This window comes from Pristiophorus japonicus, chromosome 10 (genome assembly GCF_044704955.1).
Source record: "Pristiophorus japonicus isolate sPriJap1 chromosome 10, sPriJap1.hap1, whole genome shotgun sequence".
NCBI classification, from domain to species: Eukaryota; Metazoa; Chordata; class Chondrichthyes; family Pristiophoridae; genus Pristiophorus; species Pristiophorus japonicus.
In genome coordinates, this window is record NC_091986.1 from 178,043,647 (window position 1) to 178,068,729 (window position 25,083).

The 25,083-nt window shown below is 49.8% G+C and overlaps 1 pseudogene; it reads left to right on the top strand.

The window, feature by feature from the left end:
* Window positions 1-25,083, top strand: part of LOC139274647 (V-type proton ATPase catalytic subunit A-like) — a 61,323-nt pseudogene that overhangs the window by 17,948 nt on the left and 18,292 nt on the right.

The following is a 25,083-nucleotide window of genomic DNA, read 5'->3' on the forward strand; positions in this document are numbered from 1 at the left end:
GAGCTGTTTTCTAATCTAATAAACCTAATTGTTTAACATATTTTTGTGCTAAAATAATTTTTTTACATTATTTCAGAACATTCAATAATTGTATAAATATGTGTACATCTTTTGCTTTCTCATTTTCTCATGTTTTTTCTCCCTTGCTTTGTCTCCTCGTTCCCTTCCTCTCGTTCCCTTCCTCTCGCTCTCTTTCTCTTTCTCTCACTCGCGTTCTTTTTCTCTCATTCGCTCTCTCGCTCTCATTCTCTCTTTCTCTCGCTCTTCTCTCTTTCTCTCTCTCTCTTTCTCTCACTCGCATTCTCTCACTCGCGTTCTCTCACTCCTCTTTCTCTCACTCGCGTTCTCTTTCTCCTGTGCTCTCGCTCTCGATCACTTGCTCACGTTCTCTCGCTCTCGTTCTCCCGCTCATGTTCTCTCGCTCCTCTTTGTCTCACTCGCGTTCTCTTTCTCTTGCGTTCTTGTTCTCTCGCTCGCGTTCTCTCGCGCTCTCTCTCACTCTCATTTACTTGATCACGTTCTCTCGCTCCCCCTCACGTTTACTTTCTCCCCCTCGCGTTCTTTCTCTCGCTCTCATTGTCTTTCTCCCTCTCGCTCTCGTTCTCTTGCTCTCGTTCTCTTTCTCTCGCTTTCGTTCTCTTTCTCTCATTCTGTTATGTCTTTAATACACTTATGAATGACTCCACGAGGTCTAGTATTGTACTTGAGCTGTTGTGACCTTAGTCCCATTTATTGTAACTCCAGAGTGAGGCACAAGCATGGTGGGCAGCCTTTTATTCTGGGCCCTGCACACCTATGCAGGTGACCCTCGGGTCTCCCACCGCAGTGCCCTCTGGTGGCACACCTTATGTGACTATACAGTCAGTATACATGGTCTACATACATGATATCACTTCCGCCCCCAAGTCTTTAATGCAAATTGACTCATACATTGACGGTGACCTGGGATTTGCTCTTCCTGGTTGACCATTGGAGGGTCTAGCTTCCAACGCGGGTGGGTTGATAGTGAGATTTGTTGCCAGTGGAGGTTCCAGTGATTTCTGTGCGAGTCCGTGACTACTCCATTCTCCGCCCCCCCCCCCCACCGCCCCACACACACACACAGATCATGCTAATGGCCCGTTACATGCAAGTTGCATTCAAGTTCATCACATGGGTTTTACATTTACATCTTGGTACATTTGTTGGATGGATTACAGTTGCGTTTCTTTTTGTGGTACATTTACATGATCAGCGCAGGTATATCAGTACAGGTACACAAGGATAGTCTAGTTCCAGCACGGCCGGATGAGATCCGGGTCGTCTGGTGGCGGCTCAGCGCCCCATGCTAGTGGGTCTGTGGGCGAGGTGAGCTCATTTTGCTCGAGTTGCCGGAGCTCAGGGCTCTTGCCGTTACTCCTAGTGTCGGGCAGGCCCAAAGACAGCTGACGTGTCTGTGACCTCCCTGTCCTTTTCGTTTGCACAGTGTCGCTGCTGCTCCCTGGGAAGCGGTCTGAGCGAGTGAGCGTTTCGTCTAAGCGACGGTGGGGCTGCATCGTCTTGTCTAGCAGTTCGCAGGGGATTGCTGACTCGCTTTCCTTGAGGGCACCGTTGTGAGCACTCTCTAGTTTGGGATCCTGGCTGGTCCAGGTCCCATTCGGAGGAGCCATTGCGGGTGACCCTTCGCTCTTGGGCATTGCCGTGGTGGCGAGTGGGTTTGTGGGCTGCGCCTTTTCCACCCGGGTGGTGGCCGACAGTAGCCGACTGCGAGCATAGGCGCAGTTTACTGTTTCTGGCCCGTGGCGGTTCATGCCATCGGGTGCCTGCAATGTTAAACCAATCTGAGGCAGAGTATCGCTACCGGTGCCTCTGCTCTCCGGGGATCCTTTACTGTGCGGCTTGTCTACTTCTGTCAGCTGTGGGGACACTTTATGATACATCGTTCTGGTCCCGGGGACACAGGCTACAGCACTGGGTAGCCCGTTGGACCTGTATACAACCGTTAGGTGTTCGCCCGCTACATTGGCTGATTGCAATTTGCACCCGACATCGCTCAACAACATTTTACGCGTTACAGCTGGACTTTTACATTGGTTACCAATTTTAAGCAGTTCATTCAAAAATGGCGGGTTGCTGGCCTCCTTTAAAATGGCCTTATTACTTTTACCCCAATCGTCTTCCTTGCGTGGAATCACGTGTCATTGCTCTATTAGCGCTGCATCTCGTGGTTTGGACGCCATCTTTTCCCTGTCCATGATGTCGACTGACGCGATCTTCTTTCCCAGGGATTCTGCCACTGAAGCTGGGAAGGCATCCTCTGATCCAATCTTCCTCCCCAGGAGTACTGCCACTGAAACCGGGAAGGTGCATTCGGGTCGACTCAGCCAGATCATCACTTTGCAGTCGTGATGAGCGGTCTGTCCCTCGGGGGCTGCGTGGATCTGCTCTCTGGTACTTGGTCCAACCGAAGATGGGGGCTTGCTCTGCCTCTGAGCATGGGGGATGTCGATCGCTGGAGGGGTGAAGTCTACCCAGTTCCAATGAATCTTTCCCATCCATCTTCTTCCAAGTAGCGTTAGTCCATCATCTGAAACAATCCACAATGGTAAATTGTGCACCGCGCCATCATGGGATACACTTACATCCGCACTAACAACAACTGATATCAGTTCCTTGGTGTAGGTGCACAGCTTTGCCTGAACCGGGACCAGCTTGGGTCGTTCAGCTTGATCGTTCCATAGTCTCTCTAAGGCTTACTGGCCCATTACTGACTGACTCACCTCCGTGTCCACTTTCATGAAGACTGGAACGCCATTTATTATCAACTTCCATTATCATTGGAGGGCAATCTGTGGTGCAGGTATATACTCCATACATTTCATTCTGGGACTGAGCTGCCTCTCTAGCCATCTCCTCGTAATCCGCGCTGGATTCACAGCCATCTGCTGACTCCTCTTCCACGTGGTGAGTCACAGCTCTTTTGCACATTTGCTGGAGGTGGCCCTTTGTGCTGCAGCCTTTGCACATATAGGCCCCAAGTTTCCACATGATTTGCTCCTGATTTTTAGGAGCAACTGGTGTAGAACGGAGTATCTTAGAAATCGGAATTCTCCACATTTAGTTTGCTCCAGTTCTAGTCAGTTAGAACAGTTTCACTTTGGAACAGAATTTTTTTTTAAAAAGGGGGCATGTCCAGCCACTTACGCCTGATTTCAAAGTTTCGTGAGTGAAAACTTACTCCAAACCAACTTAGAATGGAGTAAGTGAAGATTTTTGTACGCTCGAAAAAACCTTGTCTACACTTTAGAAAATCAGGCATAGGTTACAAATCAGGAGTAGGGAATGGTGGGAGAGGGTGTTTAAAGGGAAGTTTACAAACATTAAACACTTCAGTTTTACAAATAAAGAGCCATCATCAATAATAAATGATAAATACATCAATAAATCAACCAATAAATCAATCAAAAAAAATTAATAAGAAATAATTTTTTTTTAAATCAATAAATAAAACATTTTCTACTTACCGACTGCAGCACCGGGAGCCCTCCAACAGCGTGCTGGGATGCCCCCCTCAGTATGTCTCTGTCAGTGTCTCTATCTCTCTGTCTGTCTGTGTGTCTCATTCTCTGTCTGTCAGTGTCTGTGTTTCTGACAGGGAGGAGGGGGGTAGGGGGTAGAGGGGGAGGAGGGGGTAGAGGGAGAGAGGGGGGAGCAGAGGGAGGGATGGGGGAGAAGGGGGAGGGATGGGGGAGAAGGGGGAGGGATGGGGGAGAAGGGGGAGGGATGGGGGAGAAGGGGGAGGGATGGGGGAGAAGGGGGAGGGATGGGGGAGAAGGGGGAGGGATGGGGGAGAAGGGGGAGGGATGGGGGAGAAGGGGGAGGGATGGGGGAGAAGGGGGAGGGATGGGGGAGAAGGGGGGAGGGATGGGGGAGAAGGGGGGAGGGATGGGGGAGAAGGGGGGAGGGATGGGGGAGAAGGGGGGAGGGGGGAAAGGAGATGGGAGGAAAGGAGATTGGGGGGGAAGGAGATTGGGGGGGAAGGAGATTGGGGGGGAAGGAGATTGGGGGAGGGATGGGGAAGAAGGGGGGAGGGGGGGAAAGGAGATGGGGGGAAGGAGATTGGGGGGGAAGGAGATTGGGGGGAAAGGAGATTGGGGGAGGTGGGGGGGGGGGGGAAGGAGAAGGGGGAAGGAGGCTGAACGGGCCGGGCTCGAGACTTCGGGCAGGGCCTGTCCCCAGCACCAGATTTACAGGTAGGTGGCGGGTCGGGTCGGGGGGATGGTGGGAGGGAGGTCAGTTTGGTTCGGGTCGGGGGGAGGGAGGGAGGGAGAGGGAGGTCAGGTCGGATCCAGTCCGGAGGCGGGGGGGGAAGCGGGTGTCCGGTCCGGAGGCGGGGGGGGGGGAGCGGGTGTCGGGTCCGGTCGGGGGGGGTGGGGGAGCGGGTGTCGGGTCCGGTCCGGGGGAGGGGGGAGCGGGTGTCGGGTCCGGTCCGGGGACGGGCGAGCGGGTGTCGGGTCCTGTCGGGGGGTGCCGGGGAGCAGTTGTCGGGTCTGGTCCGGGGGCGGGGGGTGGGGGGAGCGGGTGTCGGGTCCGGTCGGGGGGGGGGCCGGGGAGCGGCTGTCGGGTCCAGTCTGGGAGCGGGGGGGGGGAGCGGGTGTCGGGTCCGGTCGGGGGGGGCCGGGGAGCAGGTGTCGGGTTCGGTCCGGGGGCGGGGGAGCGGCTGTCGGGTCCAGTCGGGGGGGGGGCCGGGGAGCGGCTGTCGGGTCCAGTCTGGGAGCGGGGGGGGGGAGCGGGTGTCGGGTCCAGTCCGGGGGCGGGGGGGGGGGGGGAGCGGGTGTCGGGTCCGGTCCGGGGGCGGAGGGGTGGGGGAGTGGGTGTCGGGTCCGGTCCGGGGGGGGGGGGCGGGTGTCGGTCCGGTCGGGGGGGATGGGGGAGCGGGTGTCGGGTCCGGTCCGGGGGCGGGGGAGCGGCTGTCGGGTCCAGTCGGGGGGGGGCCGGGGAGCGGCTGTCGGGTCCGGTCTGGGAGCGGGGGGGGGGGAAGCGGGTGTCGGGTCCAGTCCGGGGGCAGGGGGGGGGGGAGCGGGTGTCGGGTCCAGTCAGCGGGGAGCGGGGGGGGGAGCGGGTGTCGGGTCCAGTCGGGGGGGGTGGGGGAGCGGGTGTCGGGTCCAGTCCGGGGGCGGGGGGAGCGGGTGTCGGGTCCGGTTGCGGGGGGCCGTGGAGCGGGTGTCGGGTCCGGTCCGGGGGTGGTGGGGGGGGGAGCGGGAGCGGGTGTCGGGTCCGGTCCGGGGGTGGTGGGGGGGGGAGCGGGAGCGGGTGTCGGGTCCGGTCCGGAGGGGTGGGTGGGGAGCGGGTGTCGGGTCCGGTCCGGGGGTGGTGGGGGGGGGGGGAGCGGGTGTCGGGTCCGGTCCGGGGGTGGTGGGGGGGGGGGAGCGGGTGTCGGGTCCGGTCCGGTCCGGAGGGGTGGGTGGGGAGCGGGTGTCGGGTCCGGTCCGGGGGGGTGGGTGGGGAGCGGGTGTCGGGTCCGGTCCGGGGGGGTGGGTGGGGAGCGGGTGTCGGGTCCGGTCCGGAGGCGGGAAGCGGGAGTCGAGTCGGGTCGGGAGGAAGCAGGAGCTGGCCATGGGAGGAGCCTTATTCACGCAGCCCCAGTGAGGCCATTCGGCCAGGGCTAGGGGCTGCGTGCTTCGGGCCCCTCCCACACAGTTTTGGGCGCCTGGAGCTACTGCACTTGCGCACCCACTGCAGCGCACATGTGCAGAGGTCCCGGCACTGTTTTCAGCGCAGGGACCTGGCTCCGCCCCCCACAGCTCCTGCTGTGCTGCGCCGAGGGCCAGAGGACCTGCAGGGAGGTGGAGAATACGGAGGGTTTTTTTAGGCGCACTTTGTGGCGCGAAAAACGGGCGTCCAGGTCGGGACTGCGCCATTCTAGGCGCGGCTCGAAACTTGGGCCCATAGTCTTTGAACTGATACTGATGAGCCCTGTGATTACCTCCGCAATGCCAGCATGGTGCTGCTCGACTTACGTTTGCACCCCTTGGCGGACTCTGAGTTAAAGGACTTGGGGGGAGGGGGGTGGTGCCTGTACGCTCTCCCAGGGCAGATTCACGTTTAACAATTCTGCCTGTGAAAGGCGCCATTCTATTTACAGTACTTGGCGGGTTTGAGTCCTGAGAGTGATTCATCATCTGCTTGGAGCTGCAACTTGAGGTCATGAACGCCTGGCTGATGCTGATGGCCTTCTGCAGAGTGACGGTGGTTTTGGCAGACAGTAGCCTGTGAAGAAGGGCCTCATGACCGATGCCAATTACGAAGACATCCCGCAACACATCGGCGAGGGATGCGCCGAATTCACACAGTCCTGCCAGCCTCCTGAGGTCGGCAGCGTACTTCACAATTTCCTGGCCCTCGGGGCGGCAGTGTGTATAAAATCGATGCCTGGCCTTCGGTTTGAGTTGGTCCGGAATTAGCACTTTCAGCTCCTTGTATGACTTGGTCGTTGTTTTCTCTGGTGCAAGCAAGTCCCTGACTAGGCCGTAGACCGCGGGCCCACAACTGGTCAACAGGATAGCTCTGCGCTTATGTGCCAGCGTGGCCAGATCATCACCTACCAGGTCAATTGCTATGAAATATTGGTCGAGCCGCTCCACCCTCTGAGAACTTTTCTAATGCACCAACGTTAGTCATTTTTGCTTGAAAGTTCGTAATCTCGTCGCCAGTTGTTATGTCTTTAATACTCTTATGAATGACTCCACAAGGTCTAGTATTGTACTTGAGCTGTTGTTACCTTAGTCCCATTCATTGTAACTCCAGAGTGAGGCACAAGCCCAGTGGGCAGCCTTTTATACTGGGCCCTGCACACCAATGCAGGTGACCCTCAGGTCTCCCACTGCAGTGCCCTCTGGTGGCACACCTTATGTGACTATACAGTTAATATACATGGTCTACATATATGACACGTTCTCTTTCTCTCATTCTCTTTCTCTCGTTCTCTTTCACTTGCTCTTGTTCTCTCGTTCATGTTCTCTTTCTCGCTCTCATTCTCTCACTCTCTCGCTCGTTCTCTTTTACTCATATTCTCGCTCACTCTCTACCTGCTCTTTAGTTTTTATTTCAAATGCTTCCTTCAGTACGACTATAATTGATGCTACCTCATCACCATAGGCGGTCCCTCGAACGAGGATGACTTGCTTCCACAATAGTTCACAGATGTTTCAATGAAGGACCCGATGTTCCAGTCCTGAATTCCAATTGAGGGGATGGAAGATGCCTGTGCGTGGATTTTTTTAACGTGTGGTGACCGTTGCACATTAGCCACCGTATGGGCTCGACAGAGCTAGGCCTTTATCCAGTGTCAAGGGTTGAACCAGGACAACTGGAGACTTGCTCTGCTGCATGGACCTAGTGCGCACACATATCGCAGTGTGGGCAGGCCCGTGCAGCCCCTGGGCCCTTGACTCTTCTGGGCCCCGTAACCTCATTCGCCGCACCTTCGCCCACGATGTTCCAGAGCCCGGCGCTCTAGCTCTTTTTATAGCCCCGACCTGCGGTGGTCTCACACAGGTTGGGGGGGGCCCCACGATATTCCAGGGCCCAGCGCTCCAGCTCTGTTTATAGCCCCGACCTGCGGTGGTTTTCTCACACAGGTTGGGGCGGCCCACGATATTCCAGGGCCCAGCGCTCCAGCTCTGTTTATAGACCCGACCTGCGGTGGTCTCACACAGGTCGGGGCGGCCGATGATGTTCCAGGGCCTAGCACTCCAGCTCTATTTATAGCCCCGACCTGCAGTGGTGTTCTCACACAGGTTGGGGGGGCCCATGATGCTCCAGGGCCCGGTGCTCCAGCTCTATTTATAGCCCCGACCTGCAGTGGTGTTCTCACACAGGTTGGGGCGGCCCACAATGTTACATAAAGAACAACTGACTGCTAAAATCATTAGCTGCTTTCTTTACCCCCAAACTCATTTTGTCTTCTATTTCAGTGTATCTCCTCCTGCTGGTGATTTCTCTGATCATAAGAACATAAGAAATAGGAGCAGGAGTAGGCCATATGGCCCCTCGAGCCTGCTCCACCATTCAATAAGAATCCGATCATGGACTCAGCTCCATTTCCCCGCCCGCTCCCCATAATCGCTTATCCCGTTATCATTTAAGAAACTGTCTATTTCTGTCTTAAATTTATTCAATGTCCCAGCTACTGCAGCTCTCTGAGGCAGCGATTTACAATCCCCTGAGAGAAGAAGTTTCTCTTCATCTCTGTTTTAAATGGGCGACCTCTTATTCTAAGATCATGTCCTCTAGTTCTAGTCTCCCCCATCAGTGGAACATCCTCTCTGCATCGACCTTGATAAGCCCCTTCATACTCTTACATGTTTCGATAAGATCACCTCTCATTCTTCTGAATTCCAATGAGTAGAGAGAATGAGAGAATTCCTATGACATCAGCTACTCTTGGTATTTTACAGGTACTGAAACAAATTGAAAACCTCTTCTCCTCTTCCAGGCCTTTTGAGTGCACCACTCCTGTTGGCAACAGTCAACAAATTGGAGTATAATTGATTTTTTTTATCAACTAAATCAAATGTTCAAGCAGACTCACTGTAATTGAATGCGACCCAAAGTACACAATACATGGGAGGTAGTTGGAAGTTTCTTACATGAGAGGGATGGGAGGTAGTTGGAAGTTTCTAAATTCTTGCAATTATTTGGATTTTTATTAAGTCCCATTAATGTGGTGAGGGGGTAGGTGTACTATCCAAGTGCATTTGCCTGAGTTGTCTCTGAGGTTCACCCACTCCAAAACAATATATAATTATCCTTTGCCCCAGTACAGCGCATCAATTTTTGGGGGCATCCGAAACGAAGGAGGACGCTCCATAGACCCTCATGGTTGACAGTGTCAAAGGCCTTTGTAAGCTCAAAGAAGGCTATGTATAAGGGCTGGTGTAGGGGTTTTTCCTTCTACGGTTGCTGGTGACCGGGCGCAATCTTCAGACTATGATGATTTGAGTTGCTATCACCAGTGGATTTTCTTTTTCCTGCTTATACCCAATTACAGCTTAGTGATATGTTTGATACCACCAATATGACCGAGGCTGCTTATATCCAATTACAGCTTAGTGATATGTTTGATCCCACCAATATGACCGAGGCTGCTTATATCCAATTACAGCTTAGTGATATGTTTGATACCACCAATATTTCTGCGGCCGCTTATATCCAATCGCAACCTTGACATTTTTGAGGCGTCTTGTACCCCTATCTGGTTCTGACCTCAGAATTTAGGTGGATAGTGAGCTTCCCACAATAAAACACTCAGTGATGCAAAAGACAAGAAATGCTCCTGGAAAATTCAGGTAAGTCCTACTTTATTAAAACCCAGGTGAGCGTTTAAACAAGGTTACATTGCTAAAACACAAAAGGCTAATACACACATGTATATTTGGTACGAGCCCCCAAAGTGTGGACCAAGTGAAATACAAGGTCGACGCACTGGCTTGTTGAACCACCTTGAACTAAGAAAAGGTCTATGGGAGGAACGGACACATCGAAAGTTTTACACAAGTTTAAAATCCTTACACCCACTCTATCACCCACCCCATCCTTTACACCTAACTAGCCTAAGCTGACAGTTGGGAAAAGACTCCAGGGTGATACTCACAGTTTCCCTTTTGACAGGTATAGTGGGTCCCACCTTAAATCGGGCTTCTCCAATCGTCCTCGGAGGTTTTATCTGCTGCGAGGCTGAGTCCCTCTCTCTTCCTTCGAGGTGTCGTCAGTTCTCTGTCTGAGTGTATCTCCTTCCGAGTGTGTGTCCTTCTTGCGTGCGTCTCCTTCTTTTCCTGTGTGTCCTTCTTGCTCTTGCCTTTATATCTGGGTCAGTTCCGGCCCCTTTTACGCCCAAATTGAATCAATGTCTCATTGTTTAAGTCGAGTGGGGATGAGGTGTTAAATGTAAAGCATTGTTTCTTGTGCACCTCGGTGCCTAATCGTCTGGCTGGCTATTGTGTCAAGGTCGGGATGTACTGAGGTGTGAGGCTTTCCTATTGTCTTTATGTACATGGGTAATAGGCTGGTAATAGGCCCATCTCCTTGATTAGATCCAGGTAAGCTATTCTTTACAAAATAGGCTGGGTATTCCCCATTGGTCGACGATTTCCCTGCTTCTGGCCCGGCTCGATTCACTGATTGGCCAGCCCAGGATGCACTTTCTCAGGATTGGCTGGCTTCTCAGCCTGCCTGTGGCCCTCGAATTCACAAAGTGTCTGGCCACAGACATCCTTCCCAGCCTGCCTTTCTTCCTGTGGCTTGCCTTGGCCAAAGTTCGATTAGAGGATGATCCCATGCTCTGTTTCCTTGTTACCGGGTGCCCTTTTTTTTTATGTAGCACTGGATTTTCGACCCTTACACTGGTGCTGTTCCCTGCATTTTTCCTGCAGTTGTCACGCTGTAAAGATCATGTCCCATGATCCTTACTGATGGATCCATTACAGACCCACTCCAGGTCCGGACCGGGGTCAAACAGGGCTGCGTTATCACTCCAACCCTCTTCTCAATCTCCCTCGCTGCCATGCTCCACCTCACAGTCAACAAGTTCCCCGCTGGAGTGGAACTAAACTACAGAACCAGTGGGAACCTGTTCAAACGTTGTCGCCTCCAGGCCAGGTCCAAGACCACCCCAACCTCTGTCGTCGAGTTACAGTACACGGACGACGCCTGCGTCTGCGCACATACAGAGGCCGAACTCCAAGTCATAGTCAACGTATTTACTGAGGGGTATGAAAGCATAGGCCTTGCACTAAGCATCTGTAAGACAAAGGTCCTCCACCAACCTGTCCCCGCCTCACAGCACTGTCCCCCAGTCATCAAGATCCATGGCACGGCCCTGGACAACGTGGACCATTTTCCATACCTCGGGGAGCCTCTTATCAACAAGAGCAGACATTGACAATGAGATTCAACACTGCCTCCAGTGCGCCAGTGCAGCCTTTGGCCGCCTGAGGAAAAGAGTGTTTGAAGACCAGGCCCTCAAATTTGCCACCAAGCTCATGGTCTACCCGCCTTCCTGTATGGCTTAGAGACATGGACCATGTATAGTGGACACCTCAAGCCGCTGGAGAAATACCAACAATGATGTCTCCGCAAGATCCTGCAAATCCCCTGGGAGGACAGGCGCACCAACATTAGCATCCTCGACCAGACCAACAACCCCAGCATTGAAGCACTGACCACACTTGATCAGCTCCGCTGGGCAGGCCACATTGTTTGCATGCCAAACATGAGATTCCCAAAGCAAGCGCTCCACTCCTTCACAGCAAACAAGCCAAAGGTGGGCAGAGGAAACGTTACAAGGACATCCTCAAAGCCTCCCTGGTAAAGTGCAACATCCCCACTGACACTTGGGAGTCCCTGGCCAAAGGCCACCCTAAATGGAGGAAGTGCATCAGGAGGACGCTGAGCACCTCGAGTCTCATCGCCGAGAGCATGCAGAAATCAAGCGCAGGCAGTGGAAAGAGCGTGCGGCAAACCAGTCCCCCACCCACCTTTTCCCTCAACGACTATCTGTCCCACCTGTGACGGACTGTGGTTCTCATATTGAACTGTTCAGCCACCTAAGCACTCATTTTTAGAGTGGAAGCAAGTCTTCCCCGATTCCGAGGGACTGCCTATGATGATGACAACGCATCAAGAGGGGTTTGAATTCTCTGAATCATGGTGGTATCTGCAATTTGGGCTGGGATTATTTAGAGAGAATACCAAACTCAAACATTACTGAAGTCCTGCTTTACAATTACTTTGTCCCAACCCCCTTCGACCCCCACACGCCCCCACCCCCTTCACTCCCTCTCGCGAGCCAATGACGGTCAACGAGCTTTTCCGTAAAGGAACAGAGACATTTTGAAAGCTGATTGTTTTTTTTCTCTCTCTCAATGTATTTTGGGGCTTGGATAAGAAACCCTTCCCTTCAGTCAACTGGCTGATCAGCTACAGTAAGAGCACACGCGATCTGGGCGGGCCCTATGAGAAGCACTTCACCCTGTTCGTGCCGCTGAGGACCAAAGCTAAAGAGATCCTGCAGGAAGAGGAGGACCTGGCGGAAATGGTTCAGCTTGTTGAATAAATGAGTAGGCTATAATTGATGCGACATCAATAACAATTGACTGCTAAAATTTGTGAGCCCCAGTGTGGAATTGGGAAGCCTCACGCTGTACAACTCCGTTCAAATTACAGCTGACCCCACTAGACAGGCAAAATCTAGACCCCAGAAGCATAACTGTCTGGTTCAGTGTTAATCAATCTTTTTTAAACTGAGTTTGCTGTTGATTTGAAAGGACCAACAGACTGCAACTCTCTCCATAAACCTCTCTACTGTAAGATTTCTAAATCTCTGGCATTAAATTGACAGCGAGACAATTCTTTTAAAACAATTCGGAACAGTTTATTATAAACCCACACACATGCACATCTATCAACAGTCGTCGTTACCCTACGGATCTACCTTAGTTACAACAGAGATACAATGTTATAATAAAAAACAATATACTTTACTTCCCTCTGGCTGGTTGGATGAACACACGGCCTGCTGTTTCTGCTGGTCTTTGAGTGGGAGGTTTTGCCACGTGTCCAGGAGAGAAGAAGAGAGACCAGTTCCTGGCTTGCGTTTTTATATTCCTTAAGTTCATTGTTCCTCAGAAAGCCCCAGGATTGGATCTTGGTTCCAGGGCAGTTCCTTCTTGGCTCTCCTCATACATGTGGCTGTCTGGACTGGCTCAGCTCTTGATTAGATTAAGTTAATGGCTTTTCAATTAAGACAATATACAAGCACCATGCGGGAAGCCTGTGGGCTTCAATTTTGTTTCAACACTCAGCCTTTCCATATAATCTACACTTTTAACATTTATACTTACACAGAATCAATGTTATCATTAATAAACACTTTTATTCTTACAAACTCCCCACCTTGAGGGGGAAATATCCTTATTGACTCCTCATATGGTTTATCTCCTCCGGGCTCACATATAATAACCATTGAGAGGGTTTTAAACTGAGAGAGAGAGAGAGAGAAAAGTGGATTGATGATTGATGATGTTCGTGAGTCATGTTGCAGCTCCTGCTTCTCCATCTTCCCTCGGCTTCGGTCGTGACCAGTATCGTCCTGACAATCGTGAGGATCCATAACATGGTCTGTGGGAAACAAGATCAGTGCAGTGTTTACTCTTTGGCAGTTTTTAACTGATTAATGTGAAACCACTTCTTGTACTTAACACCTTTTTTCCCCGGTAACTGAATCAAATAAACCGCAGGATTCAATTGGTCTATAATCGTATGCGGTCCCCACCACCTGGGCCCAAAGGCAGCTTCTTTTTCCCATAATTTGGAATCATTACTGAGTCTCCCACCTCGTATTCAAAGGGACGTACTTTCTGGTCAAAGTACTTTTTAATTTGTTTTTTTGACTTCCCCAATTTGGTGCCCACAAATTGCTTGATCTGGTCAGTGTGATCTACCACTTGTTCCAACCACTTGGAACTACATGTTTTCATTGTCAGGGGGCTCATCCCTGTTAGTGTTAGCTGGCCTGATGTTCTCAAGGCCTGATATGGGGAGACCCCTGTTGTTCTATGAGGTGTGGACCTCATTGCCATTAAGCACATTGGCAGCATGTTAGCCCATAGAGTGGGGTGGTCCACGCACAATTTTTTTTAACATTAACTTGAGGGTCCTGTTCCCCCTTTCGACCCTTCTGGACGACTGGGGATGGTGAGCAACATGTAATTTGTGTTTTTATCCCCAACATTTCCTGCAGCTGGGTAAAACTTTTACCAGTAAAGTGTGAACCTTGATCGTTGTCCACTTGTACCGGTACTCCTCACCTACAAAACACATGATTCAATAGTGTTTTGGCTGCTGTGATTGCAGTGTTGGAGCGGCAGGGGAATGCTTCGATCCATTTAATGAATTGATCCACCACCACTAGGGCATGCTGAAAATTATCTTGCGCCTGTGGAAGTGGCCCAATGAAGTCTATCTGGAGGTGAGTCCATGGCCCTTGAAGTGGGTGTGCGCTTTGAAGCAAGGCTCGGTTAGTGCATGCAGGAGGATTGTGTTGCAGGCACGGTAGGCATTGTGCCACGTATTGGTTGATTGTTTCCTTCATGGAAGGTCACCAAGCTGTGGATGCTACCTTATAGAAGGTTACCAGGGCCGAATAGTGCCCTGCTGTGGGGTGGGAGTGAAAGATGGAGAGCAGTTCCTAACCCACCTCTGGTGGCACACACACCACCGGGCAGGCGTTTGGTTTTCTTTTGAACATCAGCAACTGCTCATCTGAGTCAGGGGCAGTGGCTAGTATGGTATTGGGAGCCTAGACTGTTGGTTGAGGAAGGGGTCTGCCTTCCTTGTGCCAGGCGCTTACAACAGCATTGCTGCTGCAGGGATTTTAAATCTAGGTGATCTGCTGGGGAAACCTTGCTAACAGCATTGCAGGGCTCACATACTATATCCTCTATCTCCTCATCAATCGCAGTGTCCTTGGCTGCTCTGTCTGCTCTGGAATTTCCCTCACTATGTGGACCCCCTTTTCTATGGGCTGCTACCTTTCCTATGAAGCAGGGCTGGGATCGCTGTTTAAGGTATGACCAGAGCAGGTGTAATCAGGGCCCATGGACCAGGGCCTTACTGTCTATCATACAATAGTCATTTTTGTGGTATATGGGCAGGGAGAGCATGGTGTTTATAGCATAGGCACTATCGGACCAAATATTCACGGGTCTATCTGAGGTTTCCTTCACAGCAGTTAGAAGTGCGACGATTTCTGCTTATTGTGAAGACTGTTGCATCTTCACTGGATGGTTCTTTCTGGCAATACCACAGCATACCCGGTGTGTGAGGGGATCCCTCAATGTGATATGAGGATCCATCGATATAGACATCTGGGGCACCCTGTATGGGCTCTTTCTGCACAGGATGGGTCTCAGAGTTAATCAGGAGTAACGGACATTCATGCGGGTCCCTCTCATAGATCAGAAATTGTGGCAGCAATGTGGTAGATTTGGAAATGGGATCAATGTCTCTTTCTATAAATTCCAATGTCTATTTGCTGAGGTGCTGTGAGGAAACTAGCGAATCTCCAGGTTTCATCAGCGTACCAACCAGGTGTGTGTCTGGTGTGCAGGATTGTAGCCTGTAAGCCAGTAATAAAGGTAAAGTGATGTACCGACCAGAAGACGGCCAGTAGCTGGCGCTCGCATGCGGTATACATCTTTTCTGCCCCCTGCAGGATTCGAGACGCATATACAATGGGCTGTAGTCGATCAGCTCGTATTTGGCACAGAATTGCAGTGAGGCTTTGCTCTGTGGCCCTGACCTCCAAATGGAAGGGCTGCGTGGGATCAGGAGGGATCAGACATGCGGCCTGTATCACTGCAGTTTTTAATTTAGCCATGGACTGGACGTGGGTATGTCATTACCCTGCAGTTTTATTAAATCATACAGGGGCTTTGCACACTCTGCAAAGTCTGGAATAAAGTTCCTTTGGTACCCCACCAAACCCAAGAATGATCGTAGGGCTGTTTTGGAAGTGGGTAATGGCAGTCGCTGTATTATCTCCACCTTGTGAGAGTCGGGGGATGATCCCTCTGGAGAAATGGACACTCTTAGAAAGGTGACCCATTCTTTTACTAATTGAGCCTTATGGGGATTCACCTTTAGTCCCGCCTGAGCCAACAATGTCAAAAGTTCATGCAACAGGGACAGATGCTCCTCCATGCTGTTGGTTGCCAGCAGTAGGCCATCTACGTACTGCAGCAAACAGGTAGGGCGGGAAAAGTCTTTTAAAATTGCAGCCATTCTTTTGTGGAATATCGTGGGGGCATTGTGGAACCCTGAGGCAAGCATATCCAGGTGTAGCTCTGGTCCCCAAATGTGAATGCAAATTTGTACCGGTCTTCCCCTTTAACAGGGATACTCCAGAATCCATTGGCGATGTCAAGGGTTGAAAAGTACTTGGAACAAGCAGGAATTTGAGATAATATGGTGGGAGTTTCTCTTACTACCAGTGAGCAGGTTAGTGTAATCAATAGTCGCCAGTTGCTATCAGGCTTTTTAACCAGCCATGTAGGTGAATTGGTCGTGAAAGTGCCTTCTAACAATACCCTGCTCGACGAGGGATTTTATGGTGCCTCGGATGTAAGGGTGACTCTCCTTTGGGATGCGGTACTGTTTAGTGAATGAGTGGGGGAGTCCCTCAATAGATTCCAAGCCTGCCATTTTTCCACAGTCGTGGCAAACACCGCTAGGTGTTCCTGAATTAGTTTTGCCACAGCTTTATTTTTGCTCCCCGGAGGATCATACTCAGATGGCTTTTTAATTGCAAAAACCGAGCGAGCATCTGAAATTTCTATCACTCCTGCCTTATCTCTCAATCCAATCCAAACACAGTCCTGTTTATAATCTATCACCGCGCCATACTGATCCAACACATCAATCCCTAAAATTCCCCTTCCGTTGGGGGTGGTCATCAGCATCGGAGCAAGGACTTTACAGGTGACGCCTCCCAATTGAAGTTCAGTGGCCTTCCCTGTATATGCAGTGGTTGTATCAGCGTTAAACCCTTTAAGGGTCATATAACCCTTCCCCGCCACTGCATAGCGTTCAGGGTATGGGGTGTGGATGATGGTAACAGCTGAGCCAGTATCGATAAGCATAATCTGCTGCCTGCCCCCTTTTAAGACAACAAGGACTACTGGTCTCCCACTACCATCACGTCAGAACCCCACTTCCAACCAATCTTTGGGGGCCGAACTAGTCATAGGGTCGGTCCTTGAATGGGTCTCTCTAATGCGTGTGCATCGGCGATTGCGTGCACCGGTAAATGATTTTGCATCCTCCCCGTGGCAATTTGGCTTTGTATGAGGGTTATCAATTGATCCAATCGTTGATCTGTCCCAGAGGGCTTGGATTAGTCCCTCGGGAGGCATCTATGCATTGCATCATGGTTCGGTGCTGGTCTGGGTCTGCTGCAGTCTTTTGCTAGGTGGTCTACCTTCTTACAATTAAACCACTGTCCCTTAAAGGGGTAGTTTCGCGATCCCTCCACTATTGACACTGGTTTATTTGCAGTGGGTGGTGACTTCACCTTTAACTGGTCTTTTACCATCTCCCAGGCTATTTGAGCGCTGGTCTCTATATCTATCCATTGATTGGTGGGCCTCATGGCTATGCCCAGGGTGGTTTTAACTAAAGGGTGGAGTTGGGTCAGGAACATCGATTTAAATTGTTCCTGATTCTTTCCTACTGTAGCATTTGCGGGTGCCTGACTCTGCGTATGTTGATAAATATCATTCAGACGATTACTAAAGGCTCTAGGGGTCTCTTCAGGGTGCTGCTTGGTTTGATTAAGCAGAGCCTTTAAGTTGGATTCCTAAGTGGTTTAGGATCTCAGTCATGAGTGCATCGGTCGCTGCGCCGGGCTGGAGGACTGCGTCTGGCAGATTATCTCTTAGGGAAGTGGAACAGGCCAAGAGGAGGACTCGTGTTAAGTCTCTCTCTTCCAACTCTGGGTGACCCCTCCTGAAATTTGCCCACTTCCTATTAACTTCCAGTGGGTCGTCCCCATCATTAATGGGCCCCAACTCGTGGCTACACGCCGTGGCGTCAGCACCAGAAATGGGCCGTGAGTCGGTATGGTTAATGGTGATGCGACCGTGCGTATTACGTTGTAAAGCAGTGGTTACTACGGCTATGATTGGTTCTTGTGTCTCCAAGGTATCCCATCCTACACCACCCTCCTGGGGATTATACTGACTTCCTTCCTCTTCCCAATCTGTCTCCCTCTTGTCACCTTCTGTTGTCTCTGTTATGGCTGCCCGTGTTACTGCGGATACCTGGGCCTGCTGCTCCCCTAACTTACTTTTTAGTCTCGCTATTTCTAGTTGGCCCTGGGAGTGATCTGCCTCCCTATGTGGCTTCTTAATTACGTCCCTTAATTCTGCCCAAGCATCTTCTATCTCTTGCTGGAGCCTCAAGTTTTCTAATTTATATTTTTTAAACTTTTTTTTTCCATTTGCTTCAACAACGGCTGCTGTGGCATTTAAATTTGAGAGGCTTTGTTGTTGCAACAATGAAGCTGCCTGTTCGGCCCCTCTTTCTAATTGCCTAATTCTGTGGTTTAATTGACTAATTTCTTGTCTTAAATGCTGTATTTCTCCCTCTTTTAGCTGCTTCACAAGTTGGAGGCCTTCTTCCTTTTGTTGTTTTATACCTTCAATCTCTCTCTCTTTTAGTTGAATCTCTTTTACTTGCAATTCTTTCAAATCTTGTATCACTTTGGCGTTCTGCCCCATTAATTCCTCATCTCTCTGGGCACAATAAAATGCGCTGAATGCCACGAGACTGTTTGCCCGTTTTGGCTTTAGCTCTCCCTTATTTACTCTCTCCTCGATAAGTTTCACCATCTCCCCGAAGGACGCAGGTTGACCCTTGTGGAGGTACCGTGCCTGTGCCTGTAACTCTTCTAAGTCTTGTATCGGGAACTTTTTGAACAACTTCTCCTGATAAATTAGCTTAACATTTCTTTTTAATTGTTGGCTTTCTGTTCATGACTGATCCCTTCATCCTGTGTCTTTTGAATTTAACTACTGGTGGGTCCCCATTTAAACAGTTCCAACTATCGAGATGACTGCTCCTTAAGACGCAATTTCTCCCGATCCGTTTAATCGTTTATATTATACTTCGCAACATAGGTTAGAATCACAGCTCCTGAAATTTTCAATTGTTCAAAAGAATCATCAAAAAGCTGTACCGTCAGATGCCCGCATTCTCCACCAATTTGTAAGATTTTTAAATCTCTGCCATTAAACTGACAGCGAGACGATTCTTTTAAAACAATTTGGAACAGTTTATTAAAAACACACACACATGCACATCTATCAACAGTCATCATTACCCTATGGATCTACCTTAGTTACAACAGAGATACAATGTTATAATAAAAAACAATATACTTTACTTCCCTCGGGCTGGTTCGATGAACACACGGCCTGCTGTTTCTGCTGGCCTTTGAGCGGGAGGTTTTGCCATGTGTCCAGGAGAGAAGAAGAGAGACCAGTTCCTGGCTTGCGTTTTTATATTCCTTAAGTTCATTGTTCCTCAGAAAGCCCCAGGATTGGATCTTGGTTACAGGCCAGTTCCTTCTTGGCTCTCCTCACACATGTGGCTGTCTGGACTGGCCCAGCCATCTCTTGATTAGGTTAAGTTAATGGCTTTCCAATTAAGACAATACACAAACAGACCATGCTGGAAGCCTGTGGGCTTCCATTTTGTTTCAACAGTCAGCCTTTCCATATTGTTATGTCTTGAATAAAGAGTCAGACTAGATACTGCAAGCTCAAAGTAAGGTGTGACCGTAGTCCTTTATTACAGATCTCAGAGTGCCTCTCCAGCCTGTGAGGCCTCCTTATATACAGGTGCTCCCAAGGGATTGTGGGATCCCTTGGGACTCCAGGGGATAAGCCCTCTTGTGGTTAGACATGGTATTTACAGGTTTACATACATAACAAAACGCCCCCGCCCCCCCAAATCAATAGTGTAACTATTTACAATGTGAGTCGATCTGGGGTCTTCCTTTCCCTGGTTGATCGTCTCGGTGCAAATGCTGGTTTTAGTGAGTCGTATGTTGGGCCCTCGCTGGACTGCTGCGCAGCTGGCCTTGCTTGGCCGCTGGGGGTGATGAGTCCTGCTCGGCTGCTGCGGGTGATGGGTTCTGCTTCGTGGTCAACCGCTGGGTCGGTTGCCACTTATGTGTGTGTTGGAGAGTCGAAAAAGGTGGAGTCTATTGTGGGTTGTTCTGGATAGTCCATAAATCTGAGTTTGGTTTGGTCCAAGTGTTTCCTGAAAGTGAGTCCATTTGAGAGTTTGACCACAACACCCTACTCCCCTCTTTGGCCAAAACAGTGCCAGGAAGTCACTTGGGACCTTGTCCATGGTTCAACACAAATACTGGATCATTTATCTCAATTTCGCGTGACACATTTGCGCAATCATGATATGTATTCTGTTGAAGCCGCCTGCTCTCTACCTGTTCATGTAGATCAGGGTGGACTAACGAGAGCCTTGTCATGTGCCCTTTTCATGAGCAGTTCAGCGGGAGGGACCCAAGTGAGCGAGTGGTGTCTTGTGCGGTAACTGAGCAGGCCTCGGGATTAACGAGTCTGCAGTGAGCCTTCAGTTACTCTTTTCAGCTCTGCTTGATTGTTTGAACTGCTCGTTTTGCCTGACTGTTGGACGCTGGTTTAAACGGGGCAGATGTAACATGTTTGATCCCATTGCTGGTCATGAACTGCTTGAACTCGGCATTGGTAAAACACGGAGCATTGTCACTTACAAGGACATCAGGCAGGCTGTGCGTGGCAAACATAGCCCGTAGGCTTTCAATAGTGGCAGCGGACGTGCTAGCCGACATTATCACACATTCAATCCATTTGGAGTATGCATCTACAACCACTATGAGCATTTTTGCCAAGAATGGGCCTGCATAGTCGACATGGACCCTGGACCACCCTTTGGAGGGCCAGGACCATAAACTTAGTGGCGCCTCCCTGGGTGCATTGCTTAACTGTGAACATGTATTACATTTGTGCACGCAGGACTCTAAGTCTGCATCGATACCGGGCCACCACAGTGAGATCTGGCTATCGCTTTCATTATTACAATGCCTGTGTGGGTGCTGTGGAGATCACTAATGAAAGAGTCCCTGCCCTTTTTTGGTACCATTACCCGATTACCCTATAGGAGGCAATCTGCCTGTATAGATATTTCATCTATGCGCTGCTGGTACGGCTTTATTTCTTCCTGCATCTCTAACGGGACACTAGACCAACTCCCGTGGAGCACACAGTTTTTTACTAAGGACAGTAAGGGGTCCTGGCTCGTCCAGGTTCTAATCGGTCGGACGGTAACAGGTGATTGCTCACTCTCGAATGCTTCTCGAATAACTAAATCTGCGGGCTGTGCCATCTCCACCCCTGTGGTGGGCAATGGAAGCCTGCTGAGAGCATCGGCACAGTTTTCTGTGCCTGGCCTGTGGCGGATGGCGTAGTTGTATGCGGACAACGTGAGCGCCCATCTCTGGATGCGGGCCGATGTATTCGTATTTATCCCCTTGCTTTCAGAAATGAGGGATATAAGCGGCTTATGGTTGGTTTCCAATTCAAATGTGAGCCCAAACAGATAATGATGCATTTTCTTTACCCCGTAAACACACGCTAACGCTTCTTTTTCGATCATACTGTAGACCCTCTCGGCCTTCGACAGACTTCTGGATGCATAAGCAACCGGTTGCAATTTCCCAAATTCATTAGCTTGTTGCAATACACACCAAACCCCATACGACGACGCATCGCATCTAGTACCAAACGCTTATGTGGATCGTACAACACAAGAAATTTGTTTGAACTTAACAGCTTCCTAGCTTTCTCAAAGGCATTTTCTTGGCTTTTACCCCATACCCATTCATGTCCTTTACAAAGTAAAGAGTGCAGGGGTTCTAACAATGTGCTAAGACCTGGTAAGAAGTTATCAAAATAGCCGAGGAGCCCGAGAAACGACCGCAGCTCCATCACATTTTGTGGTCTCGGTGCGTTCTCGATTGCCTCCGTCTTCGACTCAGTGGGCCTGATGCCGTCCGCCGCGATTCTTCTCCTCAGGAACTCCACTTCAGGCGGCAGAAAAACACACTTCGAGCGTTTTAGCCTGAGCCCCACATGATTAAGCCGACTAAGAATCTCCTCCAGGTTCTGCAAACATAGAAACATAGAAAATAGGTGGAGGAGTAGGCCATTCGGCCCTTCGAGCCTGCACCGCCATTCAATAAGATCATAGCTGATCATTCCTTCAGTACCCCTTTCCCGCCTTCTCTCCATACCCCTTGATCCACTTAACCGTAAGGGCCATATCTAACTCCCTCTTGAATATATTCAACGAACTGGCATCAACAACTCTCTGTGGTAGGGAATTCCACAGGTTAACAACTCTCTGAGTGAAGAAGTTTCTCCTCATCTCAGTCCTAAATGGCCTACCCCTTATCCTAAGACTATGTCCCCTGGTCTGGACTTCCCCAACATCAGGAACATTCTTCCCGCATCGAACTTGTCCAGTCCCATCAGAATCTTATATGTTTCTATGAGATCCCCTCTCATCCTTCTAAACTCCAGTGAATAAAGGCCCAGTTGATCCAGTCTTTCCTCATATGACAGCCCAGCCATCCCTGGAATCAGTCTGGTGAACCTTTGCTGCACTCCCTCAATAGCAAGAACGACCCTCCTCAGGAGAGCAAAACTGAACATAATATTCCAGGTGAGGCCTCACTAAGGCCCTGTACAACTGCATTAAGACCTCCCTGCTCATATACTCAAATCTCCTAGCTATGAAGGCCAACATACCATTTGCCTTCTTTACCGCCTGCTGTAACTGCGTGCCCACTTTCAGTGACTGATGAACCATGACACCCAGGTCTCGTTGCACCTCCCCTTTTCCTAATCTGCCACCATTCAGATAATATTCTGCCTTCGTGTTTTTGCCCCCAAAATGGATAAGCTCACATGTATCTACATTATACTGCATCTGCCATGCATTTGCCCACTCACCTAACCTGTCCAAGTCACCCTGTAGCCTCTTGGCGTCCTCTTCACAGCTCACACCGCCACCCAGTTTAGTGTTATCTGCAAACTTGGAGATATTACACTCTATTCCTTCATCTAAATCGTTAATGTATATTGTAAAGAACTGGGGTCCCAGCACTGAGCCCTGCGGCACTCCACTAGCCACTGCCTGCCATTCTGAAAAGGACTCGTTTATCCCGACTCTCTGCTTCCTGTCTGCCAACCAGTTCTCTATCCACGCCAGTACATTACCCCCAATACCATGCGTTTTGAATTTGCACACCAATCTCTTATGCGGGACCTTGTCAAAAGCCTTTTGAAAGTCCAAATACACCACATCCACTGGTTCTCCCTTGTCCACTCTGTTAGTTACATCCTCAAAAAATTCCAGAAGATTTGTCGAGCATGATTTCCCTTTCATAAATCCATGCTGACTTGGTCCGATTCTGTCACTGCTTTCCAAATGCGTGCTATTTCATCCTTAATGATTGATTCCAACATTTTCCCCACTACTGATGTCAGGCTAACCGGTCTATAATTCCCCGTTTTCTCTCTCCCTCCTTTTTAAAAAAATGGTGTTACATTAGCTACCCTCCAGTCCATAGGAACTGATCCAGAGTCGATAGACTGTTGGAAAATGCATCCACTATTTCTAGGGCCACTTCCTTAAGTACTCTGGGATGCAGACTATCAGGCCCCGGGGATTTATCGGCCTTCAATCCCATCAATTTCTCTAACACAATTTCCCGCCTAATAAGGAGATCCTTCAGTTCCTCCTTCTCACTAGACCTACTGTCCCCTAGTACATTCGGAAGGTTATTTGTATCTTCCTTTGTGAAGACAGAACCGAAGTATTGGTTCAATTGGTCTGCCATTTCTTTGTTCCCCATTATAAATTCACCTGAATCCGACTGCAAGGGACCTACGTTTGTCTTTACTAATCTTTTTCTCTTCACATATTTATAAAAGCTTTTGCAGTCAGTTTTTATGTTCCCTGCAAGCTTTCTCTCATACTCTATTTTCCCTTTCCTAATTAAACCCTTAGTCCTCCTCTGTTGAATTCTAAATTTCTCCCGGTCCTCAGGTTTGTTGGTTTTTCTAGCCAATTTATATGCCTCTTCCTTGGCTTTAACACTATCCTTAATTTCCCTTGTTAGCCATGGTTGAGCCACCTCCCCAGTTTTATTTTTACTCCAGACAGGGATGTACAATTGCTGAAGTTCATCCATGTGATCTTTAAATGTTTGCCATTGCTTATCCACCGTCAACCCTGTAAGTATCCTTTGCCAGTCTATTCTAGCCAATTCACGCCGCATACCGTCGAAGTTAGCTTTCCTTAAGTTCAGGACCCTAGTTTCTGAATTAACTGTGTCACTCTCCACCTTAATGAAGAATTCTACCATATTATGGTCACTCTTCCCCAAGGGGCCTCGCACAACAAGATTGCTAATTAGTCCCTTCTCATTACACATCACCCAGTCTAGGATGGCCAGCTCCCTGGTTGGTTCCTCGATATATTGGTCCATAAAACCATCCCTAATACACTCCAGGAAATCCTCCTCCATCGCATTGCTACCAGTTCGGTTAGCCCAATCAATATGTAAATTAAAGTCGCTCATGATTACTGCTGTACCTTTATTGCACACATCCCTTATTTCTTGTTTGATGCTGTCTCCAACCTCACTACTACTATTTGGTGGTCTGTACACAACTCCCACTAGCGTTTTCTGCCCTTTGGAATTCCGCAGCTCCACCCATACCGATTCCACATCATCCAGGCTAATGTCCTTCCTTACAATTGCATTGATGTCCTCGTTAACCAGCAACGCCACCCTGTCGTCTCTTCCTTTCTGTCTATCCTTCCTAAATGCTGAATACCCTTGGATGTTGAGTTTCCAGCCTTGGTCACCCTGGAGCCATGTCTCCGTGATGCCAATCACATCGTATCTGTTAACTGCTATCTGCACAGTTAACTCATCCACCTTATTCCGAATACTCCTCGCATTGAGGCACAGAGCCTTCAGGCTTGTCTTTTTAACACACTTTGCCCCTTTAGTATTTTGCTGTAATGTGGCCCTTTTTGTTTTTTGCCTTGGGTTTCTCTGCCCTCCACTTTTTCTATTCTCCTTTCTATCTATTGCTTCTGACTCCATTTTATTTCCCTCTGTCTCCCTGCATAGGTTCCCATCCCTCTGCCATATTAGTTTAACTCCTCCCAAACAGCACTAGCAAACACTCCCCCTAGGACATTGGTTCCGGTCCTGCCCAGGTGCAGACCACCCGCTTTGTACTGATCCCACCTCCCCCAGAACTGGTTCCAATGCTCCAGGAATTTGAATCCCTCCCTTCTGCACCACTCCTGAAGCCACGTATTCATCTGAGCTATCCTGTGATTCCTACTCTGACTAGCACGTGACACTGGTAGCAATCCTGAGATTACTACTTTTGAGCT